Below are 8,434 nucleotides of genomic sequence, written 5' to 3' on the forward strand. Positions count from 1 at the left end.
TTTGCATATGGGGAAATGAGATGTCCATGAATATCAGTCAAGTCAAGAAACTCAGAAAGATTGTTAGGATGAAGAAACTTGCGACGAATAACAGCAAGATCTTTGTTTGCACAATGAAGAAGACATCAGTCAACTATAGGATGGTACCAACTCTTTTACCTTGTTTTTACCCCTTGCGCCATTTCAAAATTTACAACAGCAATTTATGCATAGCTTTGTTTTCAGTACTTTTCAAAGTAGATCACCGATGATTACCTCTCAAACCACCTGCATGGTCAAGAGGCGAGGGAGGTATTCATTCAACACCCACGATACAATATTGAAGTCTGGATGAAGAAAATGAAGGTTGGGCGGGCAATTATCCATAGCCGCTGGCCTAAAGTTGCAAGGACATTCTACATCACTGAAGGCTCAATATTTGTCTTCCGCTTCTGCAGTTTCCCAGATGAGATTCATCTAACTATTTACCATGTATGATGCTACTTTCCAAAGGTTTTTGATGCTTCAGGTGAAACTTGGTGCTATTGTGTAATGGTGTAACTGAGTGCCGAAGCTATCTGATGTAATTCGATTATGAAATCCTGGTTGCTTTTATAAGGATATGAAATATCTGGCGTGTTTTATAAGAAATATCAGTTTGATTAGTACATGGATTATCAATAATAGGCTAATTACCCTGCTTATTAGGGGTTTCTATTGCAAACAGTTACTTAGACAGCACCGTGGGCGATGAACACAAACAACCCACACAATTTCTAGAAAGTAGGCGTGTTCGATCAACTAACAATCACACATGGCTTCCGGCAGTGAACTGTTTGCATTGAGTCACCTTGCACAAATGTTTCCACACAAAGAACTATGTGGGATGTACATACCTACGGAAATGATTTTCTAGGATTCACCGTGTGGGATGTACATACCTACGGAAATGATTTCTGGGATTCACCGTGTGGGATGTACATACCTACGGAAATGATTTCTGGGATTCATCGTGTGGGATGTACATACCTACAGAAATGATTTCTGGGATTCACCGTGTGGGATGTACATACCTACAGAAATGATTTCTAGGATTCACCGTGTGGGATGTACATACACTAGTAGAAAAAGGGTCAAATGTGCGACACATTAGTCCTGGTTTGTAACAGAACCGGCACTAATGTGTCCATTAGTGCCGGTTCCAACGGCTAGGCGGGAGGAGCTCTTTAGTACCAGTTCGTGGCGAACCTTTAGCACCGGTTCGTGCCATGAACTGGTACTAAAGAAAGTGGTGGCAGGATGTTGTCAGAGTGGGGCCCCTCCAGCACCTTTAGTACCGGTTCGTGGCACAAACCGGTACTAAAGGTCATCCTATATAAACCCTTCGTCCACCCGCACTCTGTTCTTCCCCCTTTCCCCTCTCCCTCTCCTCTGTTCTTCCCTTCTTCCTCTCGAGTTCATCACAAATTTTGCCCAAAATTTGTCAAGATTTGCAGGCCACCATCCATTCAAATGATCACAAAGTTTAGCAACTTTGTCCTTTCATCTCTCATTGCTAGATTAGCTCTTGCATTGGTTTATATAGTGGTTAATTGTGGGTTTTAGTAATTTGGGAGGAATTATATGTGGTAGTATTTGATTTATATGCAAATTGAGGTCAAAATAACACTTAGTTTGCACATGTAGGTGTGGTTTACTTAGTGCCTTCTAAATCTCCGTCGTAACCACCGTCGATCGCCCACACCGTCCCGTCGCCGGCACCACCTTGTGGTGAGCCTCTTGTTCATGAAATTTTATATAAAAAATTGATGTTTCTGTGATTTGGATATATAGTTACTCGTATAATTATCTTACCCGTACGTTGTTTGTTATACATAGTGCCATGGTTTTGATATCTATCCCCGTCGGCCCTCGTCCTTGTTATGATTCGGATGTGGTATATTCTCTTTTATAACTATTTGTTGCATTTCGTGTTTATGACAAATTATGCCCATCAAGCTGACATAGATATTTGTATGTAGGAGGTAGTTGAACCGGAAATTCCAACCGACCCTATTGTCGAGAGGTTAAATTTAGTTGAAAGAGAAAACGAGCATTTGAAAGAAAAATTGAAAAGAATTGAGGGGGAGAAGATGGAATTGGAGTTGCATGTTGCTGATGTTGTGGATGATCACAAGATTAAGATGGAGAAAATGCGCTTGAAGATTAGAAAGATTAGAAATATGCCATTCATAGTGAGGCTTGGTATCATTATGCTGTTGGATCAATTGTTACCTTAGTTGTGATCTTGATCGCATTTTTTGTTGCATTTAAATTCTTTAGCTAGAGAGTTATTTGTTTGTTGCATTTAAGTGTTGTATGAACTTTATGTGTTGTATTAATTTGGTGTTTTCGGTGCTGTGTATTGAAGATGAGCCGGCAATGGATGTACGATGACCGATGCTCTCCCGAGTTCATTAATGGCGTGCATACTTTTCTGCTTGCGGCTGAGGCAAACAAGCGGGCGGATGGTTTTATGCCTTGTCCATGTGCTGGTTGTAAGAATGGTCACAATTACTCTACGTCAAGAACCATTCACGTCCACCTGTTTGAGTCCGGTTTCATGCCCCACTATAATGTTTGAACCAAGCACGGAGAAAGAGGGGTTATGATGGAAGACAATGAAGAAGAAGAGGACGACGACAGCTATGCTGGCCATGGGTTCCCTGAATACGATGATACAACAATGGGGGAAGAAGCTGAGCCGGTAATGCGGGAAGAAGCTGAGCCGACAATGCGGGAAGAAGCTGAAGAAGAGGCATCAGATGAGCCCGTTGATGATCTAGGTCGGGCCATTGCCGATGCAAAGAGAAACTACGCAAGTGATTTGGAGAAGAAGAAGTTGCAGCGCATGTTAGAGGATCACAAAAAATTGTTGTACCCGAATTGCGTAGGTGACAAGAAAAAGCTGGGCACCACACTAGAATTGCTGCAATGGAAGGCAGAGAATGGTGTATCTGACAAGGGATTTGGAAAGTTGTTGGTAATGATAAAGAATATGCATCCAAAGGACAACGGATTGCCCGAGAGTACGTACAAAGCAAAGAAGGTTGTCTACCCTCTAGGGTTAGAGGTGTAGAAGATACATGCATGCCCTAATGATTGCATACTCTACCGCGGTGAGTACGAGGATTTGAACGCTTGCCCGATATGCGGTGCATTGCGCTATAAGATCAGCCGCGATGACCCTGGTGATGTCGAGGGTGAGCACCCCAGGAAGAAGATTCCTTCCAAGGTGATGTGGTATGTGAAAGTGCGTTATATCGACTAGAGGGGGGTGAATAGGCGATTTTTATGGAAGTCTTCAAAACGTGGGAGTTATGAAGACAAACAGCGAAGATTATGCCTATTACTATGCAGCGGAAGTTAGATTACACTAGGCCAGCCATGATCAAGTATTCAATAGAGTGAAAGCACAACGCCAAACAGCTGCAGTGTAATAAGGATCAGGTAGGAAGAAGTTATGAAGCCAAATAGATCATACATTCATGTTGTGAAGACAAAAGATAAAGCAAGCATGCAATGTTTTCACAATGAGTAACAGTAAGAAAAGGAAGTGAAGATGAAACCAGTGACTCGTTGAAGACAATGATATGTTGGACCAGTTCCAGTTGCTGTGACAACTGTACGTCTGGTTGGAGCGGCTAGGTATTCAAACCTTAGGACACACAGTCCCGGACACCCAGTCCTGAACACACAGTTCAGGACACCAAGTCCTCACCGTATTCTCCTTGAGCTAAGGTCACTTAGTCCTCGCCCAATCACTCTGGTAAGTCTTCAAGGTAGACTCCCAAACCTTCACAAACTTCGTTCACTGGCAATCCACAATGTCTCTTGGATGCTCTGAACGCGACGCCTAACCGTCTGGAGGATTCACAGTCCTCAAGTGTAATAAGTCTTCAGATCACACAGACAAGAAGACTTAAGTGATGCCCAATTTACTCTGGCTCTGGGTGGTTAGGGCTTTTCTCCTCACTAGGAATTTTCTCTCAAAGGCTTCGAGGTGGGTTGCTCTCAAACGACAAAAGCCGTGCACTGAAATCTGAGCAGCCAACCGTTTATGGTTGTGGGGGTGGGCTATTTATAGCCACTTGGCAACCCGACCTGATTTGTCCGAAATGACCCTGGGTCACTAAGGAACTGACACGTGTCTCAACGGTCAGATTTCAAACTCTCATGGCAACTTTACTTGGGCTACAAGCAAAGCTGACTTGTCCGGCTCTGGACAAGATTCGCTCTCATTGTCTTCACTCGAAGACATAGGTTTTTGATTTAGGCATCACTTCAGTCATTCTGACTGGTTCTCCTGGACCCCACTTAACAGTACGGTGGTTCCTATGACTCAACACAAAATAAAAAGAACTACGAAAGATCTAAGTCTTCGAGCTCCATAGGCTTCATAACGTGTCTTCTTTTGTCATAGTCTTCAATGTGAATATCTTCATATACCACCTTTGTCTTCAATGTCTTCATACATTTTTAGGGGTCATCTCTGGTAGTAAAACCGAATCAATGAGGGACTTCTACCTGTGTTTTCCTGCAATTCTCACAAACACATTAGTCCCTCAACTAGGTTTGTCGTCAATACTCCAAAACCAACTAGGGGTGGCACTAGATGCACTTACAATCTCCCCCTTTTTGGTGATTGATGACAAACTAGTTGAAGTTTTCAACGGGGAATATAATGTGTGAAATTGTAAAGGATAGGGAATTGTCTTCATAAGTTGCAAGGGCTCCCCCTGAAGATGTGCATATAAGTTAATTTGCTTTTGGAATGCAAATGCACATGGCAGGTTGTACTTGTGGAGATCCACTTCAACTTATGATGACAATCCACTATGCATGTGAAAGTATATGAAGATAATGACATGCATAATGGAAAATGGACGTCTGCAAAATGAGATAAGTGCGGAATTTATCGTCGCACATGCGGAATTTATCTTCGCAAACAGAGTGGCAAACAAGTAGCAGACGACCATCGAGTCTTAGTGTTACAACTCAAAGAACCAAATGAAGCAAAAACGAGAGTTGTAAGCACGAAGCAAAATATAGCAAAACTTAAGGCACCCGCCCATATGGACCCCACCCGCCCATATGGACCCGCTTGAAGACTATCAACTCATATGCTTCTCCCCCTTTTGTCAGCAAGGACTAAAAAGGTTCGAAGACATAGAGTGTCTACTCGTTTCCAGGAGCAGCAGGGTCGTTGGAGGTGTTTGGCGGTGCAGAGGAGCTTGGAGGTGCTGAAGCAGGTGGTGGTGATGTAGCATCGTCGTCTTCATCAATGATCCTTGCAGTAACTGTGGCAGCAGATGAAGAAAACTCAGAGTCTTCAAGTGATGGTGTGTTGCGCATCACAGCCCTTCTAGGAGGTGTGGTGTCAAACTTGAAACGCTCTGTGAAGCCATCCTCTTCAAGTTCAGCTTCAGTACATATCATTGAGAGCCCTTTCCATGTACGACGGCAGGTTTCGTGTGTAACGAAGGCATTCTTGGTGGCAAGGTTTCGAAGACGATTGACATCCACCAAGAGGCTCTTCATCTGACGTTTTAGCCAGTCGTGATGCCTATCCTGCTTTTGGTGAAGGGCCACAAGAAGCTCTCGGTCATTGAGGACACGAGCACGCTTCTTGGGTCTTGGAGCATTTGTGCTGTCTGTGGCTTCAGTAGATGCTGGTGCACGTGTAGTGCCAGCCAACGGATATACCCTGGATATGGCTTCAACACCTTCAACATTCTGCGTGAAGCTCTGGTGTTCTGCATTCTGAAGACTTATCGGTTGCTTGGCAGGCTCAGGATATATTGCTTCAGCAGAGGTATCCACATCTGGCAAGAAGATCCGATGGTTTCGGGCAGAGGGCTGATACGAGATCGCAGAGTGCAGTTTGATCAGCCTCATCACCCAAGGAGCATAGAACTTCAAACCAAATAATTCTGAGCCTGACGCTGCAAGTTGGCGTATGAAGAGATCCTGTGCGTTGAAGCATTTGCCATGCAGGATATAGAATATGAGAGTCTTCATTGCACCCTCAATCTTGGCATGTGGTGAGTGTCCCTTAATGGGCCAGAGAGTCCGCCGGATGATGTGATATATGGTCCTGGGCAGGTACTCAAGTCTTCAACGAAGAACTCAGTTGGATAGGGTGCATCATGAGGCAATGGCTTCATCATTGAGAGCATCTGACTCATATTTGGTTCAGGCCTCTGGAATATGCTCTCAATAGCTTCAGAATGTAGTTGACAGCCTTCCTCGAAGAATTCGCCAGGAGTGGGCAGGCCGGTGAGCTCAATGATATCAAATGCATTGGCTTCATGATGGACATTGCCGGTCATCCACTCCAGGACCCAAGTCTTCGGATCTCTGTTGTATCCTTTATATGGAGGGTGGCATAGAACTGAAGCAGAAGCTCTTCATTCCAGTGCTCTTCATCAGTCACAAACGGCAGCAGACCCACTTGCTTGAAGCAATCCAAGGCTTCCTCAAGACATGGCAGACCAGCAATGGCTTCAACCTCAAGGCGCTTGTGCGGGAAGATGCGACCTTGGTTGTATAGGATGCTTGAGTAGTAGCTGCACTGAGGATAGCTCCAGAACCTATCTGATACAATCCTTTCCCTTGAACAGGGGTTCTTGGAGCTGTTGAAAAATGTATTGTCTGCCTTGAAGCTGTTAATATCAAAGGAGCCAGGTGCTGATGCAGGACCTGGGAACCTTGGAAGCCTTGGGACTGGCTTCTGGACATAAGGCCTGTGCTCAATATGATAATCAAACTGTGGACCTGCAGCAGACTCAGGAACAGAAGTGTCTGGCTCAGTAGCTTCGCTGTCCGCTGAAGCATTTGGTGGGGCGGGCTCCACATTGGCTTCAGTGTTTGTGGTGGCAGCCGCAACATTTTCTTCCTCCGCTTGTGTAGTTGGAGGGACAACCTCAGGCACGTTCTCCTGGAGAACTGCATCTTGATGGAGCGGGGGAGTGGGTTCTGGTGGTGCTTCTTCATTGTCTTCGGCTGATGCAGCCGGAATTTCTTCGTATGGACTTAAGGCCTTGGACCTTTGCGAAGCCTACGGAACGCAGACGACGCTTGTGGGGTCGGAGTGGGCTGGGCCTCAAAGTCTTCTTCCTCCTGAGGGCGATCCGCCCATGACTCATCTTGTGCCATTGGCGTCAGAGGACGACCAATACTGATGAGTTCGCTTGTTTCAAGCTGAGGAAGGGCTGCATCATCTTGTACATTGTCTTGGTGACCAATGTCTTCAGCAGCTATGGGGTCGGCTGCTGGAATATCTTCAGCTTCAGGAGCCTCTGTGGGAGCAGGCTCATGAACTGTCAGTCGTCTTTCTGCATTGGGGTGAATGACAGAGAGGGGTTCAACCATCAAGGGCTCTGTGGGAGCAGCCCGAGCTTTCTTGATCTTGCGCTTCTTCTTGGTGGGGTCAGAAGGAGAGGCTGCAGAGTGTTTCCTCTTCTAGCTTCAGCCTCTGCATTCCGTGTCTTCTTGAGCTCAGAAGCGGTTGACCGGCTCTTTGGCTTCGAGCCAGTCGTGGCGGTTGGGAAGACAATCGGAATAGCTTCTTGTCTTGGTGCCTCTGGTTCATTCACAGCAGGCTGCTTCTTCTTCTTCGCGGCCATCTTGGGGTCGATGCCAGGACGCCCAAGTGCCTTGCACTTCTTGGCCTCATTGTAGGCCTGCACACATCATTCTGCCAGAGACTTCATCCGCTCACGCGAGCCCTGAGCTTCAGCATGCTTCTTCAGAAAATTTTCTTTGAGCTCATGCAGCATGGTTTTGAAGCTCTTCACTTCCTGCACGCTGAGCCTGGCCATGTGCTTCTTGAACTGAGCCTTTTCATGATCAATTTTCTGCTTCAGCTCAACAATGCGCTGAGCAATGGCCAATTCTGAAGCAATTGCGCCTTGGAAGGCGACGCTGAGGCCAACGGGCAGCTGCAGATCTTCGAAGCTGATGTCTGGTGAGGCAAACCATTCATCGATGAAGTTGTGGATGATGGCGACATCAAAGAGAGGCAAATTGTTGAAGATTTCAGCTTCTTCTTTGCTTTTGATAAGCTGCTCTAGAGCATCATCTCCTAGATCTTCATCGCTTGATAGATCAATGGCTTCGCTGCGCAGAATGGCAGCAGCAGTGAGCTCTTTGCCTGTTTGTTGCTAGGGCTCCTTTTCCTTCTGGGGCTTGGAGACGCAGGATACGTCTTCAGACTGCACACTGACTTCAGGAGGTGCAGTTTTCAATGGCTTCGCCCTTGAGATTTTTGAGGCAGGGGCCGGCTTTGAAGCTTTTGGTTTCTTTGTCTGCTTTGGCTTCGGCACAGCAGGAGCTTCATCAGACTCTGAGTCAGCTAGAGGGTCATTCACGGCAGTCCCTTGGACTAAGATGTGGGTGATCAGGCCCTTAAGAT

This window comes from Triticum aestivum, chromosome 6A (genome assembly GCF_018294505.1).
Source record: "Triticum aestivum cultivar Chinese Spring chromosome 6A, IWGSC CS RefSeq v2.1, whole genome shotgun sequence".
Taxonomy (NCBI): Eukaryota; Viridiplantae; Streptophyta; class Magnoliopsida; order Poales; family Poaceae; genus Triticum; species Triticum aestivum.